Source organism: Melopsittacus undulatus, chromosome 5 (assembly GCF_012275295.1).
Source record: "Melopsittacus undulatus isolate bMelUnd1 chromosome 5, bMelUnd1.mat.Z, whole genome shotgun sequence".
NCBI lineage: Eukaryota > Metazoa > Chordata > Aves > Psittaciformes > Psittaculidae > Melopsittacus > Melopsittacus undulatus.
Genome location: NC_047531.1, coordinates 85,008,396 through 85,030,246, shown reverse-complemented (window position 1 = coordinate 85,030,246; position 21,851 = coordinate 85,008,396). Strand labels below are relative to the sequence as shown.

General features: G+C 37.0%; 1 protein-coding gene across 8 annotated transcripts in view; it reads left to right on the top strand.

The window, feature by feature from the left end:
- Window positions 1-21,851, top strand: part of PLEKHA5 (pleckstrin homology domain containing A5) — a 143,842-nt gene that overhangs the window by 7,570 nt on the left and 114,421 nt on the right. Inside the window, exon 1 of one of the 8 annotated variants that reach the window (XM_034063052.1) lies at window positions 2,218-2,362. The exons of the other annotated variants lie outside the window; for them this stretch is intronic. The gene's annotated coding sequence lies outside the window, so the exon portion shown is untranslated. Of the gene's footprint in view, window positions 1-2,217; window positions 2,363-21,851 lie in introns of those variants that run through there. 8 annotated transcript variants of the gene reach the window in all.

Sequence of the window (21,851 nt, the reverse complement as noted above, 5' to 3'; positions counted from 1 at the left end):
ATTGAGAAGGTTAAAACTTCACTTTTAGGAATTTGTTTTGAAATTTATCTTTTTATCAGAACAAATTTTACCTGATGCTTGTTGAAGCAAGGCGTTAGCAAACCCAAGCCAAAGCTGAGTTCACTGTTTTATCAAATAGAAGTTTTCTGTGCTTTTACAGAGACTTTTATCAATGCAGGTTTGTTTATTGTAGGCCTGTAGCTTGAAAATTGCAAAGGTGAGAAAAATTGAAGTGATTAAAAGGGATAAGATCTTTTCAGCCTGGAGTTTTTGTTGTTTACAAAAATAAACTTGTGCTCATTGAGCATTCAGCTTTTCTTTGAACCTTTGTCTTTTATGTGCATTCTAAAGATCCTCTCCCATTCAGCTGAGACTTTCTCCAGAAAAATCAAAGAACAAGTAGTCGTGTTTGCAGAGAAGCCCTTTCTTGAAAGGAAAAACTGAATTTGAAAAACCTAAGAACATACCAGACTGTTTTCTTCCATCAGCAAGAATCGCAGTGTTCCTGCCAGAAATGTAGTTCTTTCCTTATTACCTCTAACCTTTATTTTACTAAAATTAAGGAAAGACTAAAGTTTATTCTTTGCCTTTACTTGATTCATTCTTACATGGTAAGACCAATAGTTCAAATAATGGCATATGGCTAGATGGGTGCACTGAAGTATAGCACTGTGATGAATTATATGTGCCTTTAACCTTTGTAGAGAGCAAACCAGTTCAGAATGGGAGGACTTTGTAGGAATGCCTGCAAATTTGTTATATCTATTTAAACATTTGCTTCTTTATTCCACTGAAGTGTTTCAAGAACCAAAAATACTGCAATGCTGAAGCTGGGTGTGGAGGTGGAAGGATTCTAGATATGGGAAGAAATGGGTGTGGGTCAGAGGAGGAGAGGTGGGACTGCATCCAAAAAGCAGCTTGTGGGGTGGATGTGGAAGGAACAGGATGGAGGTAGTGGTGTGCTGAAGAAGGCTAAAAGGGTGGGAGTACTTGCAGAAGAGAAAGGAGTGGAGGCTAAACGAAGCAGAAAGGAACAGTGGCAGTGGAAAGTCACTAAAAGGAGTAGGAGTGAGAGCTGATTTCCTAGGAGCAAACTTAATGTAATTTCTCCCAGAGGGAAGGGTGGCAAAAGTTCATCCTGTGCAAGCATGTTGTCTGACTCGTGTGCATGTCTGTCAGGGCTTATTACCCTGGCTTATGAACCTGGTTCAAAGTTAGTCCGGCAGGTAGAATATCAAATGGGAATGTTAGGAACTGCTGTGCTTAAAAGTTTCTTTTTGACTGCGAGGTTGAGGGTTGATATTTTGAGCTGTCTGATGTGAAACTGTGAGGGAGCTTACTGATTTAGTTCTTTTTAAACTGTTTCCAAGTTTTTTAACACAAGAGTTAATGGATGGCTGTTTAAAAACACAAAAAACCCTGTAAGCTATTACATGAAATGTTGAAATCCAGTGGAAAGACATTGAAGACACTTAAGCTTTTTGCTGTCTGTTAACAAATCAGTAAGTTGACTTGCCTAGTTTTAGGTCATTGTTTTGGAAGCTATAATATTTCTTCCCTTTGGTCTTAATAAGTGATTGAGTAGTAGTAGCAGATAAAGCTAATAATATACTTTTAAGATGTCATTACAGGGAAGTGAGTTCTTTTGTGGTCCTCTGATTTTGGTATCTAGCATGCGAAGGATGGTAAAAACCAAAGGAAATGCTGATCGATTGTAATTTTATGTAGATGCTTGCTACATTATTCTACATTATTATTTTTCCCCCAAACTCTGCCCCCTTCCTAAAAGATAACTGTTGTGCTCTCTTAAGAATTGTTTTGAGGCCCGTTACCAGTATTTCATTGTCCTCTTTGAGTGCTGCACAGCTTCTTTTCCTTTTTCATAGTACCTGGAATTGAGGGGTGCTTCCAAAAACTGCCCAGAGGTCGGTATCATGTAAGACTTGACAGCAGAGAAGTCACTGTTTGGTAGAAGTTTTATAGGTCCAGATTTTACCTGGTGCACATCGTACTTTACTTTAAAGGAATTGAGCCTCCTTTTTTTTCTGTGGTCTGCAAGTGTTTTGTTGTACTGGATCAAAATGAGTGTTTGTTGTGGTGCTGTGCTAAGCCTGTTTTTCCTGCATATGTTTATGTTACACTGCCTCTTATTATAATGAATTACACTTTTCATTAAACCTGAGATACGCTTTGGTTGGCAGTTCAGAGTGATCTTCAGTGCGCTTGTGTGTGCATGTAAAGGAGGGAGAAAAACTCCTGTGAAGCTTGAGGCAAATGCTGGCTCCATAGCAAAGCTCTACAGCCCTGACTGCTGAGATTTCTGCCAGTGTGGTGCCTATAGAAGTGTGTTTTCTGTGTTTCAGTAAGTAAATACCTAAATTTAAACACTTCCCCCTTCTCTCTCCTGCTTCTCTTGCCTCTTTCTTTTGAATGTGGAAGATGGAGAGCTGTTTCTCTGTTCTCACTTGCTCTTCCATTTGTTTGAAGGGAGGGTATTCTCTGAAGGTGGTATTGTGGGGGAAGAAGTTGCATCAGTAGCCACCTTCAAAAGCAGAAGTTTGGGGATGGAAATTTGTTAGTATAGGCATTCCAGTAAAAGTCTTTGGGAAGGATTTCTAGCTCCCATACTGGTAGGACAGGGAGGTTTGCTTAAATAGTTGGTTGTGAAGTTACATCTTTCTGCTCCGGACTTACAAAACTCAAGTTGAATACTAATATGAAATCTGTTAAGTGGGAAAAAAGGCTTTGAGACACATTTTGGGTGCCTGTGTGGCTTGCAGTGGCCTCAGAAATTTATAATATGATGCAAATAATAAAGAAAAAGCATACTCAGGAGGCTCGGTAAACTTAGTTTTTCATGGCTTTCTCCATGGTGACTTGATAAGAACAACTGTTTATAAGGAAAAGTGTGTATCAAGCAACCTGTCCTTTAAAATTAATTCCCTGGTTTTAATTCTTCGAGAAGGTATTATAAATCATGCTTAATAGAAACAAATGCTTACAAAATGTGCTTTATTAACTGGAAACATTTCAGTGCGTCAGACCAGGGTATGAGAAGGGTGTAAGCGAGCAAAGGTGTTGGAAGGGGAAACACCTGGGGAAGAGTTTTGAGTTAAAACACTGTCTTTGCCATGTTTCAATTTCAGTGTTTAATGGAAACTTTTATATTCTTTAGTACTCACTAAGTAGGACTACTTCATTTGCATATGTCCTGCAAAAATACAGCTTTTGATGCTTTTTCTGAGCTGTGCTACTAGCTAAACTTTCATAATGTTTTTATTCTCTGATTTTGTGTTAAATCCTGCAGATTATGCAGCTGCTGACTGATGTCCAACATTTTTGAGAATATTTTTGGGATGTGTAAAAACATTATGTATCATCTTTGTTTTTTCAATTAATTTGGTTTATAAGAAGGACATAAATCTCATTTTAAACTAAAATGTTATAAGCAACAAGAATAAACACATGATGCTCTCAAGTACCTGTGAGGAAGAAAAAAATGTTTTAATCTGAATGTCAGAAAGGATAACGTGGTTTCTTGGTAGAAAGAGTAAAACTGGCTAAGACTGTTGGGTTTGGGGTCTTTTTGTTGGTTTGTTGCTTTTGCATGTTAGTCACGCCACTTTCTAAGGCTACTTTAGTTTATATTCGTATGCAGTGAAAATCTTCTAGATAAATATGAAACTTCTTGTTTGAAATCTTTGATCAAGTTTGATACTGAAGATTGAAAAAGAAAACTGCAGAAAGGTGTTTGAGCAATCAATGTCATAACATCAAATGTAATCAGAATAATGATGCAAGTTAAACCTCATTAGAAATAACTATAATCTGTTCTGATCTCAAATGTCTTATGGTAGGATCTCTGTCTGCTATGCTTGATGTGGGTATTGGTTGCTTAACCTGGTCTGCAACACTGAAGTGTTTTCAATTGTTAAAGCACACAAATATATTTTCCCCCCCATTTAATAAAGCTTTAGCTTTTATGAATTGATCTGTCTTTATTGCATCTGCAGAGTTAAAAGAATTTGACACTTGAATCAATACATTTTTAGTTGTTCGAATTGAGCACCTAAGATTATTTTTACTATAGTAAACTTTATGGGAGGAACTCACTACAGTTACCTTGATCAGACAGGAGGTAGGTATTAAAATGTTCTACAATAAATTTGAAGAGTTTGAGAGCCTAAATGCTTACATTCATCAATGGGAGTCTTGGGCCATCTGTCTGTAGTTTATTTTATAGTCAGTAAATGATTTCTTACCTCCTTACACAAGCATACCTAGGGACTAAAACAGACTGATGAACCAGTACTATACCAGTATTATGACAGTATTATGTTCTGGTCTCTGCCATACAGTCTCCCTCCTGCTTATGTTCCTCTTTTTGCTCAAGATAAAAATGAGCTGACAATATTGTAATCAGTAAGGCCTTTTAATAAACCTTCCCTTGAAGTAGTGTGGAGAGTAGAAGGAAGCAGAGTGTGAATTGTGGTAACATTGCTGGAAAAGATGGTTTGATTTTAATTTTCTTTTGTTCTGAGCCTTGTATTTCTTTTTCTGCAGTTCCTGTATGTCTGATAATTCAATTACTAGGTGAAAGGCTGGTTGTTTTTCCTGGAAATTAAGTTAAAAACAGTAGCAGGTTAAAACTTTCTCTGCAGTATTGGCCAGAAACAGGGTTTAAGAGAAGGTTTTCTTTTTCATTCTTAAGAGCAGATGAACTGACAACAAACCCATGAAATCAGTGTAATTTTCCAGCTGAGTACTTCGCATAGTACATAGTAAAGGGCATAAAAGGTGAAGTTTTGGAATGATTTAGGTGAGTAATACCTAGTGGGTGAATGACTTGCTTAAATATAAATTAAATGAAAGCTTTGGTTCTGTCATTGCCAGTAGTGGTTGTACACATATTTTTGTACATATATATATACGCATATATACAGAGGGCACATTGTTCTTTATGCCTCTTTCAAGGACTCCCACTGCAAATTTCTTACATGGGAACATTAGAATTTTGTTTCACTTTTGAAGTAGAGAAAGACTTCTAATTATCAGGAAAAATCTGAACCTTTTCCTGAAGTGCCTTTCTATTTTTCTTTTCTTGCATCCTAAGCTTAAACAGTTTTGCAATACACTGTAGAATAGAACTCACTCTGTGTTTTCTGTTCAACTTCAGGTGAGAGTGCCAAACCTGTCTAACAAGAAATGCAGGGTTTCTGTTGCCTCTGATTGCTCACTCTGTGGTTTAAAACAACAAAAAGTGCTATCAAATTCAGCAGTCAATTCAAATGCCCGTGCTTTATCTTCTTCATTATAATCTTTTCACTGGGTGCCTGCTGCCTCAAAACATTTTTGAGCTCGAATATGTTAGTTGTATGAAAATCTGGCAATTCTGTAGATGGAAAAGAAGTATGTGAAGTGAGATGTAAGTAGAAAAATAATCTGTTGATTAAAGCAGTGATGTTCTATTAGATTGTAAGTGGGCTTGGTTGTGTTTCACAGCCCTCGACAATTTGGACTACCTGAGAGACTGCATCGTGGTGAGGTGTTAGCATTATTAGCATCCTGTTCTTAAATAAGGCTTGGGGGGAGAGTCTTTACAGCTGTTGTTCAGTATGGATTTTTTTCCTGTTTGACTTTTAGTGATGGTATTTGTAAGACATTAAAGCAGGCAGAAATTTGTCAAACTTTCAATGAGGATTGAAGATCCTGTCATTTTAGGCAGGTGCTGCAATCAACATTAACTTGTACAACAGGTCTTGCATTTCAGTTATTACTTGGTTTAAATAATGATTTGTGCAATTGGGAATAGGGTTTCCAAGGAAATTATGGTAACTTAAGTTTTCTATTTGATTTTTCAAGGAGGTGAAGAAGTTAATCTGGAGTTGTTTCAGACCTGTGTCTCTTGTACAATTTCACCAGGTCTGGTATGTAGGAGATTATGTAGCTGGCAGAGTGAATCTGTTAAGAACAAACATAATTTTTCGTTTGCTTGAAGATGGGATTATTGGTTCTAGGAAAAATTTGAGTAGGATTTGCTGATTAGCTCTTGTATTCCTATCTAATTTGTTTGCAACAGTAGGGACCTAAATTGTAATGAATGCATGTGAATACATTTGGGATTTGATTAAACTGCTGGATTTGATTGGGGTGTCCATTGCAACTGTAGTGGAGATGGTCAGAAGTAGATCTTACGGGGGAGTTTTATGGTTTTGGGGCTTTTCTGTCAAGATTTGATGTAGGCAACACCGCAAGAAATCAAATGCTGTGCAGACAAAACTGCACATGCAGTGCAGTTGGCAGCTGTTAATTTGTTTTGAGCAGAGGCAAATATTTCAAGTCTTCTGATTAGTTTATTTTCCTTGAGTTGAAGTCATTTATTTTTTACTAGTTAAAAGCCTGTTTGCATTACTAGTTTGGAAAAAAGAACCAAATTAGGCACATGCTTGTGTTGGAAAAAACCTGTCTTCAGCTCCTGTCCATTCAATTCTTCTTTTCTTCTGCTGTTTGACCTTCTCTTTATCTTCTTCCTTTTAATTTTATTTCTATACATGTGCCCTTATTGTTCACCCTACTCTCTTCACTGTTACCCTGCTTGCTTCTGGCCCTGGTAGCTCAACCAGTGTTAGACATGATCTTCCCCAGTTGGACTGCATGACAAATTCTGCTAAGGGGAATGTAAATACTATGAGGTCAGTTCAGTTTCAAATGCCTGCAGCCTGAAATGAACCCTGCAGGATCTTCTGCTATTCAGTCAAAATTAGAACCTGCCCAAGATATGGTGCTAAGAATTTGAGAAGTCAGTACTTTGTATGTTGTGCTTCACAGATTCTTTTTGCAAGTACTTTAAGCTTACTTTTTCCACCTGAACTGAAGAGTGAGCACTAGGGACAACTTGCTATAATCATGGTAATTAATAGATATGTTTAAACCTCTCTCTGTGTACTGATGAGTTACTCAAAATATTTAAGGTTGTATGCCAGAGAAAGTGGTGTGTGTCTGTGCTCACCTGTGACATATTTAAAATGATGATGCTTAAGCATTAATCTTACACGCTTTTGATAGTAAATAAAATCTATTGCTCCATGTTTCCCCTTGCCCCTTTCCCTCCTCCTTTTCTCCTCCAAAAAGAATGATGGGGAGAGAGGACTGTAGTAAACTCAAATAGCAGAACAAGCCCAAATTGCTTTTTATGATTTCGTACTGCACTTTGTACTAGCTTTCTAGTCATTCTTTTGAGGGGAGAAATGTTCAGTGTGCTTCCTTTAGATCAGTGATGCTCTTTAATTGGCCATATGATAGTTAAATTACTTGCATCTATGTGCTGCTAAGGACTTTATGCAGCACTTCTCATTTTACAAGGAGTGACAGTATAGATTAAGAGTTGAACTTGAGGTTTTTGCTTTGTAGTGTCAGTAGATTGGTGCACCTCACATGTAATTGTCTTTTGAACTGTTCTCTAAGGAAGATTGGCTGCTATTAGTTTTGGTAAAGGAATCCACCTAAATGATGAAATTTGAAGAAAACAACTTCTGAATATTAGTGGACATGTTGGGGGTTGAGTTGTTCTTTGGCCACACCATGACAGGACTGATTAATTCTCCATTTTATCTCCAGTTCTCTAAGATGTTGTGATAATGTCACTGTGAAATGACAACAGAAAAGTATGAATTCTGGTTAGGGAATTTTTGTTGTCTTTTTATCAAAGCTGTTTTACTTTTGTGAGCAGATAAATAGCGTTGTGGTTATTAGATAAGTCCAGACTGCTTTACAGTGCTTTTGTAATGTTCCTGGTGTAAAGTCTTACCAACACAACTGTGGTTTTGTGTGGGAGGCTTTCATGATACTCAGATGAAGAAATACTTGATTACTGAATGCTGTGCTTCAGCTTTCTTAGTGGATGAAAGTATATATTGAAATTAACTGTTTGAGGTACTGATGAAAAAGTGTGGTGCTGAACTGAGAATAAACCAGATTTTAAAATGGAAAGCAATTATGGTTGTCTTGTAAGTAATGTTTAGTTCAAATTAATACATTATGAAATGGCTTATACTGAAGCAAGGAGAAATATATTATGGAGAGTAAAGCCATCTTTGAAGTATGATACTCATACATGTCTGGGATGGTTTTGTTAATATTTGGGTTTATGCCATTGAATAGGTTTTTTTTTTTTTACTAGAAATTATTTATTTGAAGATCAACCTCACATACCTTTGCTCTCTAAAATGAAAAGCATTAACACCCATGTGCCGGTAGGAAAATGCTTGTAAGTAAAAATCCAGGTTAATGGCTATGTAGCCTTTGTGAGGTTTGTTTGGTTTTCTTTTACAACACGTTGCAACTGTGCTGTTGTATTTGTAGAGCCTTAAGGTTGGGTAATAAGGATGCTGTGAGTATGAATACGTGCATAACTTCACCATATGGGTTGACTTTGTTCTAGCTTCTGGAGCTGCCTGAGTGAATGACATGATGTCCATTCAACTTGTCATTGCATCAGTGCTTTTCTTGGTCTTATTCTGTAACTCCAGGATTTATTTTGGAAAAGATCCAATGCTGCTAGCCAAGAAGACTACAAGGGAATGGAGTTGGTTGTTTTTATTATTTTTCTATGAAATAGAACATTGGTCTTTTTTAGGAGCTTCTTTTGAACTATTTAATGAATCTTCCTCATGAGGTGTGATGATTAAACATAGTTCCCTGGGCATCATTAAAATAGTTTAAAAAGTGCTGATAATTTATTTCTCCTTTCACTAGGAAAGGATGCAGGTCTGTTTCAAATTTGATTGCGTTCGCTGCCTTCAGTACAGCTACATTTTCCACTGAAACACTGTTTCTTACTATTGCTGAACAAAAATTAACAGTTCAAGGGCTCTACCAACAACTGTAGTTTCCTTCACATCTGAACTGTACCCATTAAGTGTACTCTGGGACTGACATTAGTTGTTGGAGTGTAGCCTCTAGTATTTTCTCCCTGTTTGTATCTGTATTTAAGTAATTCTGCTGTGCTGTTTTTTATGTTGATTAAATATTACTCTTCCTACTCAGTGAAGATGGATTCCTGGAGCTCTGAAAATCAGTTCAATTGCAATAACAAGATGGTGATGGCTCCAATGCCTGTACTCCAGTTGCACTTGCAAGTTGCATCTGTTTGGTTTTGTCACTTTAAATAATTAAAAGTTAGAGGAATCTGTTAGCATCCCTAAAAAATACGAGGAGCTTATTGGCAAATTAACTTTGTTTTGAGAGGGGTTTTTGAATAACAAATTATTATAACTTTTTTTTTAATGGGGGTGTTTAAACTGCAAACAACTACTTGTTTCGAATTCTGATCACACTGTAAGTAGTAAAATGATGTGTCTGAGCAGCTACTGTAATATCATAATGTAGAAATTAAAGTTACAGGAAACTGTATTGCTGGTGAAAAATTAGTTTGCTTTATTCCCACAGGCACTAATTATCAGTGTTCTGAACTGAAACATGCACTTTTCTGCAACGTTTCCTTGTAAGGAAAACATAATCAAGAGCCACTAAACTCTCTGTTCTTATTTTTAGAGATAAATTGTGCTATTTCATTGGTTGCATTCCAAGTTATGTATTCAAATGACAAAAGTAAAAAAAAGTTACTTGACTTCATTCCATATAGTGGTACATGCTTAGCACTCAGCACTCAATAAAAGAGATGGGAAGGAAGAAGAATCTGATTTCATAATACATTTCTATAACTTAGCAGTTTGGGTACCAGCTATGTGTTTAGACTGATTTTTATCTATCTATCTATCTATCTATCTATCTATCTATCTATCTAATCTATCTGTTATCTATTCTATTTGCATCCACAGCCCCTGTTCTTGTTTCTTCATTTTTCAAAGAAGCTGAGCTTTTCATGCTTTTAGACCATGTTTGGTACTGCACTAGCATGGAAATGCTTGTTCTAGAGCTCTCTGGTGATACTGCCTTGAGCTATTCCTGTATATATTCGGATCTCTCTTCTTTGGTGTTCTGATAATTCTTTGGGCCACCAGAAATTATATGAGATCTTTAATGGTCTGTTAGGTGTACCAAGTTGTTAAATAAATTAATATGTTTACTTGCCCCCAGCATAATGAAGAGTATATAAATTTTGTGTGCGAAACAATCTTTGAAGTCGTGATTTTATTTTCAGTAATTAGGTGTACTCATCTTCCAGTGTTACTGCTTTATGCTATTATGATTCACCTGGTAGTATAGTAATGGCCAGGATAGTCACAGAATCATTAGGGTTGGAAGGGACCTCTGAAGGTCATCTAGTAGAGATATTTATATGAATTAATGAGGTCCCTTCTCAGTCCTCTTCTTAGACTAAACAGGTGCAGCTCCTGCAATCTCTTATCATAAGAGGGATGCTTCAGACCCTGATCACCCTTGTGGCCCTCTGCTGGACCCTTTCTGGTAGCTCCTTGTCTTGTACTGAGGAGCACAGAACTGGACACAGTGCTCTGGATCTGGCCACACCAGGGTCAAGTAGAGGGGGAGAATCCTCTGCCTTGGCCTGCTCTCTACACTCCCCCCATTGCATCCCAGGATACTGTTGGCCCTCCTGGGTGCAAGGGCACACTGCAGACTCATAGTCATCATGCACCAGTATTCCCTGGTCCTTCTCAGCTGGACTGCTTTCTAGTAGGTCAGCCCCCAACCTGCACTGGTACTTGGGGTTCTTCCTCCTCAGGAGGTGCAGCACCCTACACTTGCTGTTGTTGAGCCTCATTAGGTTTTTCTCTGCCCAATTCTCCAGCCTATCAAGGTGCTGTTGAATGGCAGCACAGTCTTCAGGTATATCAGCCACTTCCTCCAACTTCATGTCATGAGCAATAATAATTTGGGAATAACCGATTTACAGAAATCTGAGGAGATACAAGTCCCCAAAAAAGATAATGGGATCACAATATTAGTTGGTGAGCATCATTAACTGTAAGCAGCTTACTAAGTGACTTTGTGAATTACACTTGTAAACAGGCAGGGAGCTGAGTGGGGAGAAGCAGGATGCTTCTGAATGGGCACATTTCTCTAGAATAAAAACTTCTAATGGAGAAAATAAAAACCTACAAGGAAGATAGCTTTGTGCTTCTGTGGATACTTGGGAATCGGATTGGTGAATAGTCCCAGCAGCTGGGGATAGAAAGATTAACACCCTGCATGAAGTTTGGACAGGAATTTAAATACAATTGCTCTTGAGCTTAAAGGAAATGACTATGTTTTCAAGACATGACCTGTCTGGGCAGTAGATGAACTGAGTAGTGTGAATTCATCAAAAATGTATGTATCTTTCTAGCATGGTTTGAGGCAGCTGAAGTGGCTCCTGTTAAATATTTTACATGGCTCTGCTATCCCTTTCAAAGTTTGTGATGATGTTTTTTTGTTGTTTTTTTGGGTTTTTTTAGTCTAACCAAAGTTAACCATCTTGCTTGTAAGGGATCTTTTTGGTACAAAATCAGATTGAAGGTTTTCACTGTGGTACAAGGTTAAGAGGTGGAAAAACACAAAGTTAGAGGCCCATAAAGTTTTTTTTCACCTTTATCCTCTATAAGTAGTTCAGCATTAAAAAATAACTATTATGATGAGGTCTGTAATGATGTTTGTTAGGGAAATCACTTTGGTGAATGCTTTTTCCTCTTTATATATTTGTTAATTATTACTATTTAATTGACTTTCTATTTTTTTCTTCTTTTTTTCTTTCCTTTTCCTGATTTGCCTGGGGAGAGGGACTTTCCCAAAGCAAAATAATAACCAAAAGAAAGCCCATCTGTGTGGTGTTAATACTGGCTGGAAGTGGGTTTTTTAGCTGACTTGTAGTGGTCGTTCTTTAGGTAGTGATTTGAAAACTGAAGTACCTTTCTCTTTATTGAAGGTAATTAGGAAGAAAATTACCCTCACTCCAAATGTGCCAGGTTGAATACTGAATTCAACAGTAACATGCAGTATATAAGAGAGTATAACCTCTGTGTATTTTCAGACCATCTTTGAAAGTTTTCCATATAAATCCCAATTGTTGTCAATAGTACCCACTTCACAAAATCTGTACTAATAAAGTCAATCTGTGAGTCTTAGTTCTTGGAAGCAGTTGAATAATAGTGTTTTTTTTTCCTTCCTTCATGTAATTTGAACACTTACAGAGGCAATCTGCAGGATAGATGCTATTTTATCATTTCAGTCTATGGAGCCACCAGCTTTCTAGTGCTGCCTTTCTAAAGCTGGCTAAGTTGTGGGTTGTTTTGTGTTGTTTGGTTTGGGAGCTTACCAGTGGATGATCAGTGTTCCCACTGCAGTGGCACGAGAGTGGAAATAGAGCACTTGAGGAAAAGATGATTTACAATGAGGGTGGTAAAACACTGGCACAGGTTGCCCAGAGAGGTTGTGGATGGGTCATTCCTGCAGATGTTCAAGACCAGGCTGGATTTAGTTCTGAGCAACCTGATGTAGCTGAAGATACCAGTCATTGACTGACCTTTTAATGCAAGGATTTCTACCTCTTTAACGTTTCCTATTTGAAAGGAAGCATTACTTGCTTAAATTTAATTGACATCTTCATGATGTTATGCTTATGAATTGACAGAATTTCATGCCCTCGGGATACAAAAAATTAGAATCTATTGATACTCAGATTATATTTTATCACTTTCATTTAGGAAAAAAAAAATGGAAGCTGTGGCTTTGATTCACAGTGTAGAGAAAACAGACTTCTTAAAATCAGACTCCAGTTGAAAAAGTCACATCTTGACATCTAAAATAATAGGCTTGACATTAAAATAATATTGTTCCAGTTAAGTGTTGGAATATGAGCATAGTTTTATGCTAAAGTAGTATTGGTTTAATAGGAAAATGTAATAAAACTATTGAAGATACAGAGAAGTTTGACAAAGCTGGCTGAAGATGGAAGCTGTTTGGATGAGGAACATCTGTAATACTTCACTGAGGGCTCATGTGGAGAGTGTAGGTCTACAGAATTATAGATGGTAGAAAGGTCAGTAGAGAATGTTTTCTGTATATTCCAATAGAAGAACTAGCAAGAAAAATGATGGATCAAGAAAAGCTGATCCTTGTTCAAAAGCTTTGAAAGAAATGCATATATGAAGTGACTGAATATATGTGCAAAGCATGGCTCAGGATGCTGTAGGCCATGAGTCTGCATTTGTGGAAGAATATGTGGTCACCTCTTTCGTTTACTGTCCTACCTCTGAGGCTTATCATTGCCAAAGCAAGGTATCTGTGTGTGTGTCTCCTGATGGGCTCTCCAAGATGTTTGTTATTAATCAGGGCTGGGAACAGTGTACTGTGTAGTGTGGAGTTTTGATCTGACCTAGTTCAGCTGCTCTTAAGAACATTAATCATCAAGTTATAAATATTCATTTACTAGTAGTAAATGCTAGGAATGTTGTTTTAATTATGGTTATGTAGGATGTCTGACTGGTATTTTATCACTAAAGCTTTGATGGATGCTGTGTGTGCACCAAATGGTGCTATATGGGAATACATAATACTTTCCCTATAGTAATGTGTTGGTCTTAACTTGTTTTGAAAATAAACTGTGTAAACATGAAAATGCTACTGATCTTCCTACATAAGCTTTACTACACACAGGTTTAATGAGAGGAACATGAAACTTATAAAATCATCAGGTTAGAGTATGCTAGTTGAGTATGATCAGAGAAGATGCTTTCAAAAGTATAAATGATGGACTGGTAACACAGGTGAAATCAAATAACAAAAACTCTCTCCTCTTTTCTTCCTTTCTTCCCCAAAGACGTGGCTATTCTGTCTAAGCACGTGGGCATTTTTCTTCGTCTCTACATCAGTACTTGGATTATTAGGAAATAACTATTCTTTCTATATTAATCTCTCAAGGCAAAAAATCCTTGGCAAATGTAATGGAGTGGAAATAAAGTAGGGTTTTAATCATAATTATTCAACTTTTCTCACTAAGATTATAGATTTGTAGGTTTTTGTTTGTTTTAATTAGTGAAACTGTAATAGTTTGAGCAATGAATCTGGAAGGTTTCTTACTTGAGATCTCGGTGTTGGTCAACTCTGAAAATTAGATTTTGTTTTCCTGCATGTGGTCCAAAACTGACGTGAGAATTCAGAGTTGCAAAGTAACAGGAGTAATCATGAAATCTAAAAGGCAATGACTTAACTTTGCTATGAGTAATAGTAAATCACTGTGCGTTGTGTGCACACAACTCCAAAAGACTTTGGAGTATAAGAACTCCTTACTAGAAAGCTCTGTAAATGGATTAGTTTTATGTAATCAGTATTACCTGGAATTGTTAAAGAAAAGAGAAGGTGTTGTGGTTCCTTTTTGGGTATCTTAAAGAGTAGCAATATGGACTTTCTGGCTGACACAAATGACAGTTTTAGTTGCTAAACTACGTCTGTGGGAGTAGAGATGTAAACTGTCTCAATGCATAGGAATCGATTCCTAAATTTACTGGATGTGCTTCTGGAATATCTTTAAAATATACAGAGAATGCTATAAAGGTAATTTAGCCAATAAAAGCTGCTTAGTGTAGCACCACCTGGATTCCTAGTCTACAATTTGTTTGCATTTAATTAACTTTCATTTGGGTTGTGAGGGGCCAGATTAGGAGTAAGTATGTAATAATATTAGTACTCTGGGTTCTCATCTCGTAAACAAATAAAAGGGAGCTGAGTAACATCAATATTGGGAACTGGTAATTTATAAATCAAATTTGTTCATTCGAGCTACTCATCACCAGGAATTAGGTTGTGAAGTGCTCTACCAACACTGCCTAAATTTATTCCTCCCAGGAATTCAGCCAAGGTTTTAAAAGCATTTGATGATTTTTTTGCATGGCTTACCCATTTTTAAAGAAGGTATTGGAAAATAACAAAACTGAAGAATAACTGAGTTTCCAAATGTTGATAAAGATCTTGCCATGCGTTCCCAATTTTCTCTTCAATTTGGGCTGTTTTGTGATGACTACTTTACCCAAAAAGATGTCAGTTTAAATCCTGACAAACAAGAGAAGAATTACTTGGCAGGGAAGTCAGCAACTAGTGTCTTGGCACAGTCTTCAGTGTTTTAAGCCCAGTTACTGACAGTAAAAACAGGAACAGCAGTTTGAAAGAAAATGGAAAGAAATAATAATAATAAAAAAATTTTCCAGCCTTCCAGAAGTATAAATGGAAAATAGACTTCACTTCAGAGAGGCTACATCTTTAGATGCAACTAGGTTGTGTTTTCTTTCCAGGTTATCTCTTGTAATTACTTATGCTTACTCTTTAACCCATGTGATGGCACTTCCACATCAAAAAAGATACATTATTGGGGTGCAGCCATATTTCTTTCTTATTTTTGTTCCCTACAGAAAGCTCAGGACTAAACTCTTGCAAAACTGTAACAGACGAAGGACTTGGAATACAGGAACACAAGTAATTATCCTGGAAGTCTTGTTAAAGGCTGCCACAGTAGCATTTGCTCTCTGCTGCTGTTGGATATCTACTTTTTGAACAAGCTTGAAGGAATGGTGAATTGAGGCTGCTTGAAGTACTGACAATACAGAGTATGTAAGCAAGAAACACAAGGGTTTTTTTGTGAATGGAATTGTCAGTGCAAGTTACCATTTATTAATCATGGCCATTTTAAGTGAGTGGGAGTGCTGTGTGAAACAATTCTTCCATACTTTGCACATTCTCTCTGAAGCACCCATGAGATAAGTGACTCTTTCATAATTGGTAAATAATTGTACACTATGGATGTAGATTTGGCAAGTCCAAAGTTAATGGTTTGCTCCACAGAGCAAGTGTTTTGTTGTTGGGAATGCTGGTTTGTTGGTTTGGTTTTGTTGGTTTGGGTATAATTTTTTAGTGTACCTTTGGCACACTTTCCCAGGATTAGGTTCATTTTAGTTTAAATTGGTTTGAAACTGTCTAGAAAAGATCAGTCCCAGAGATTCCTTTTCCTCTAGCTATGTCATCCATCCTCTCTTACAGTGGCTTTTGCCACTGTCATGCAGTGGTGGAGCAAGTCAAATCAAACTGCAAATTCGTCTATTGTAGGAGTCGTTTTCAGTCACTTGTGTGAGCTGATCTGAACCTGTACCACTTTCAAGATGTGTTTCTGCAAATACCTGTTCATTAGTCAGCATCAGCTTTCAGAGAAATGACTTTTGGCATAGCTCCACCTGTCTTAAGTGCGTTTAATAATGCTGAAATGTTAGTTGCTAAATTGCATGCTGCATGGTACTGCTGTGTGGGGAAAAATCTGCTATGTAGATTTGCTTATAGTTTTTATACAGTGTTCTTATGTGCATACTTAAGTAATGCCAGCTCAGTATTTCCCTGCAACTCATGTTTCTATTTATACTTCCAGTTTTCTTTGATTAGCTAAAACAGTAAGTAGGTGCTATTCCTAGAATAGAAGTTATATTGAAATAGATATGTAAAAATGTTCTTTGAAGTCTGCTTTTATGGCTGCCTCCAAAATGAGCAGAAACTTTAAAATCCAGAAGAATTATTAATACAGTTTATTGAATTAAACAGCATGCCTGTCTTTCTGCAGAAATCTGTAGTGTAACTGAAATGGTAGAGAAGTTAAAATGTAACTATACTAATGGGAATTGATTAGAATAGTAGGATTAACTGTTCTCAACACCAGATCTTTAATAACTGGAACTGTTTGAGATTAAAACTTTTGATTACACTTGCAGGTACAAGTCTAAACTTTTATGAACTTTTAAAAGTGACTTTGGGAATGGGAGAAGGCTACTTCCCCTCTGTGTTTTTTCTCAACTATCATGTATATGTGCATGTACCTAGGAGGGAATTGAAGCTTAAACGGAGGTGGTTGGCTCAGACTTAGTTCAGAGTAGACTGATGTGGTGCAGTCTGGATCGGGATGAATATTTTAATCTAGCATCATCCTCAGGCATTTTTCATGGTCTCGTGCTATAATTGACAACTCTGGAGTAAATATAACAGCAGAGGGAGCTCAACAGTGTTAGTGTCTTTAAATGCATCACTTACAAATATCAACAACCAAACAAAAGAAATCCAACACTTGGCATACCTTCTTGAGAGAGTTTGTGGTGCCCTTTAGAAAAGGAATATACAGTGAAGCAATATTGACATTTGCCTCTTCTTTGCTTTGTCCTGTAAACTGTTGGCTAGGAAAATCTCTTGTGCTTTTTAAACATCCTCAATACCACGAATGATGCAGTGTTTCTCAGTTTGGTTCATATTGTTGGGGTTTGGTTGGTTGGTTGTTGGTTGTTTCTTTAATGTGAAATAACAGAAGAACTCATGATAGAATTTGTGATTTTGTGCAAAATTTTTTGTACTTTTAATCTATTTTTGCGCTTTTATATGCGCATGCATGTCTATGAAGAACTGGATTGTAAATCACTTAAAATGGATTGGACAAGGATTGAGTGTGACAGCTTTTCTGCAAAATAAGGCTTATTTTGTGTTTGTTTGCCTTTTTGTTGTTCTTTTTCTTTTAATTCAGGAGTAGTTGAATATTTGCCTACAATTATAAGCATTGATATTTCTGGTTTGCTATTTGGACTCTAAAATGTTGTTGTTCTATTACATAAACACAGAACACAGAAAAGAGAGTTAAGGAATGATAAATTGTGAGTGAATTTTGACCTAGGTAGTTGATAATACTGCTAGGTTTGAGAACCTCAGCAGTATAATATACGTAAAGAAGTTACATTAAACAATGCTAAATAAGAGTAGTGCTCCAAGTATGTGTTGGCAGTGCAGACATAAGGTACCAATACGTGTTTATTACTTGACTATTCGTTGATGAGGTACATTCAGACAAACTATGTTATGAAGTCTTAGGTCTCTATAGGTTTTTCTAGGTGCTAAACATCCCTCTCTGTAACATTATTATATGATATATTTATTGATAAGATACAGGGGTGCTTTAATTTTTAATTCTCACTCTTCAGAAACATTTTTTCCAACATTTATACTGACCTGGAATTAGGCTGGAAAATAATGCAGTCTGGTTTTATATGATTCCTGTAGCTTTTATGTATATGGTGTAGCTCTAAATATTACCTGTTTATATGGTAAAAAGTGTCAAAGCTTCATTAAACTTGGGGATCCTGTTGTTACTTACTTGCACTATGTAATTTTTGTGTGCCTGGTTTAAGTCTGTTGCAGTGCTTGTTACAAGTAAATGTAGCCTAATTTTATGTTTCAAATGTAATTTAAAAAACTGGAGTTCCCTCTGGCATATGGGAGTCCAAAGTGGGAAGAAAGGGATGTGGGCTTTCATAGGAGATGTGTGTACTGATGGACCCATCTTTACTTACTTGGTTTAGTTTATTGTAGATGGTCTCTAACAGAAGTTAGGTAATGTGTAAGCATCGTTTGGGATGTTTCACTTGTTCCTTTTTGACTTCTTTTTGCCTTTTCATGACAATAGATCTAGTAATCTTATTTCCTAGATAACTTTCTATTAAAGAAATAAACTGGGAGAAGGAAATCTTGGGATTGTAATTGTTGGTATGTTGATGTACACACGAACTTGTATCACTTGAGGTCTTTTTTGGGTTGACTGGGGTTTATGCTCTGTCTGCAGATTTCAGTTAGTGTAGCTTTCCAGAGGTGAATACAGATGATTTCAGAGGAAAATAATTGTCTCATTATGTGGGAGGAAAGTGACTATTACAGCTACTGTCTAGCATCCCTGTGGTCTCATTCCTCTCTCAGTCTTCCTCTCATGCATGTCCCTCCTTGCCCAGTGTATATACAACGTTAGTTTGTCTTACAGCTTTTGGCACCTGAACAAGACCATCTGTGTCAGCTTGAGTGCAGTGTGAGGCTGCTACTAAAGGACTTGAACTTAAGGACTGTTGATTTACCTGTTGTTATGCTCTATTTTGATTGTCAGTCAAAGGGAAACCAGGCTAAAAGATTATTAGGGGGAGAATGTGACTGTGGAGAGATGAATTGATATGCATATCTAATGACATGACTACAGTAAGTAATTTCAGGCATGCCTGTTGTGAGGTAGGGCTTGTAATTCCTACGAAGTTGTGAAAACAGAAGGATCAAATCTGCATGGGGAAAATAGTATGGAGAACCTCAAAAACTTATTCTTGTGTGAGGTGTTAGAAAATCCACCACTTAATCAAGAATTCTTTCCTGACTGAACTTTCTGGAGCTGAAAGAAGATGTGTTTGGGTTTTTGTTTGTTTGCTTTTAATCTCTGTCCAGACCAAAGCTACATTGCTTCATGGTTATGTGCTTAGTTTGAGTTAGTCCCAGTTTGATTGCTGTTAGAGATTCCCACTGTGCTTTTGCATCTTTAACATGTCCTAAAGTTCTTAATGTTCACTAGTAGAGAGCACTGTGAAGGCTGTCTTAATAGACATCTTCCAAAGTATGGTGTTCACCAGCATCCAGAAAACAGAGCAAGTGTGAACTTTTGGGCACCCCCTCGGCAGAATCTGTGTTGGTGAGATGATCACTGTGGTTAATTTTAGTCATGCTTCAGGAAAAACAATGGAAGTATAAATGAAAAACCAGTGCAATGAGGAATAGACAGGAGGAAAATCTAACTAAGGGTGCATGGGGTAAAGTTTGATCAACCACAGCTGCCTGTGCCATAGTGACAGTAGCTGCTATGAATGAATAGACTGGAAATAAGTAAATTATGCTTTCCCTGCCCCAGCCCTCAAGGAAAAAGAAGTTGGGATGATTCTTTTTGAATGGAATAGTTTCATATGGGTGAGGCAAACGTTTTGTAAGAAGAATAAAAGTATTATAAGCAGCTTGTTTATGGGGCAGAGTATTGAGAACCACTTGCCTCTTGAGTCTGCTTCTTTTTCACTTGGTCAAACCTGTTTCAGAAACTGAATGAATGTGAGTCATGACTGCAGTTCTGTCACATTATATGCAAGGCTTTGATCTTTTATCTAACTCATGTTAATTTCTTTGTGTTGTTTGAAGATCAGTGCCACATGTGTTGTAGGGTTTGGTGGTGGTGGGTGGGTTTTGTGGTGGGTTGTTTTTGAGTATTCAAATAGCACTCTTCTAATAGAAATGTTATTGTGGGGAAAAAAATGCAGGGGTTAGCAGAGGGCACGGAGCCACAGAAACTATACTTGAAAGCTACAGATGATATATGACTATTGAGGAAGTTTTGGTGGGCCCAGGGTTAGGCTACTTCTAGGCACAGCACTTGTAAAATGAGGTTATGCACACCTGGTGGTAGTGCTGTCCTGTTCTAAAGTGACGTCAAGTCCTGAAGGTATGGGTTTGGATTAATTTATCTAGAAATTAATCTTAACATTGCAGCTTGATTGCTTAAGAGGGTACTGATTGCCAAGATACTAGTTCAGAAGTCTGAGATTAATTTGGGAATTTGAGATACAGATTGGTTTTTGATTAATGAAAGGATTGGAGAAACAGAGCTTAAGCTTGTTGAAATGATCTAGGTATTACACTGTGGCCCTTGCTTTTTCTCTCATAAGGCAGAACATAAGTTAGGATAAAGTGGAGTAAACACTTGTTTAGACTAATAATATACTTCAAACCATAAAGCAAGACTTGCTTGCTTTCATCTGTGGAAGAAGGAGTCCTGTTATGTCTGTTGTGGCAATGTGTGAAAGTGTCTATTTTTTGCTGTTGGAGAGCTGTTGTAATACTTTTCTCTCTTTGCTTTGATTTTATGTATTTATTTAATGGCCTGACAGGTATCTGGATGTTTAATCAGTTTTCCAAATTGAGAACAGATCTGGCCAATGTTTTTCTTGGACACCTATCAAAAACGAGTTATCCTGTTTCTAATACTTGAGCGTCTTTCTCATCTGGCATCATTTTTGTATGATTTATCATTTTAAATAGCAAGTGCTTGTGAAACTTTTTCCATAGGTGCTAAGCATCCCTTTTGGTGAGCATTTGATCCAAATACAAACACATCATCTGTGGGAGCAAGAAAAATAGTTGTTTTTTTGTGATTCATTTTACTTGAACTCAGTTGGACAATGGATGACAATCATCAGCAAAGTTGGATTTATTGTTTTAAGAGCAACAGTATTGTAGGTATTACGACTTATGCAATGAAGCTGTGGTGAACCTAAGATTTAGTGAGATTTAAGATTATTACTACATTGCACAATGGCATGTATATGTAATTATAGTTTTCCTAGGTGGTGTTGTGGGTGCTGAACTTATTTTACAGCCATTTACAACCAGTTTAGGACCTCATCTTTCAAGTGTATAGCAATGTGTCGTTAAACAGGTAATAACAATAAAATGCTAGCTTTGTTGCTTGTGCTGCTTTGGTTCAAAAACAGAGTTTTTCACTTTTGCTCCACTTCTCACTTAAATTACATCAATAGTGCGAGGATCAAGGATTCTTAGCAATGAATTATTCTACTTCCATCTATAAATGGAAAAGGACTAGCACAGAAGGAAAAAGTAAACATCCTTTTAGTACACCAGTGCTTAATTGGAGTGTGTTCTTCCTTGCTAAACTACTGAGTTTATGGTTGGTGTGGTCAACAGGAAAAACTTGTTTCAGGCCTCGGGGAGAGTACCTGATGACTGCTGTGAAGCTCTCCTGGGGTTTTCTTTCTTTCTTTCCTCTCCCCTTCCCTGTCTTTAAATCATTTGGGATTATACAAACTTTAATGTTGGTGTTGACTTTTCTGCTTTCTGGAGAAATACTGTGTTATATTCGCATGAAAAAAGGAACGAGTGAACATTTTTAGACTTCATAAGCACAGCTTTGTATGACTGGGATTTATAGCTTTTTAGACCAAAATATTTAAATAAATGTGGTTTAGGGAGATTAAAGTGTAATCTTTTTGGAAGAAGATACAAAAAGATACAAG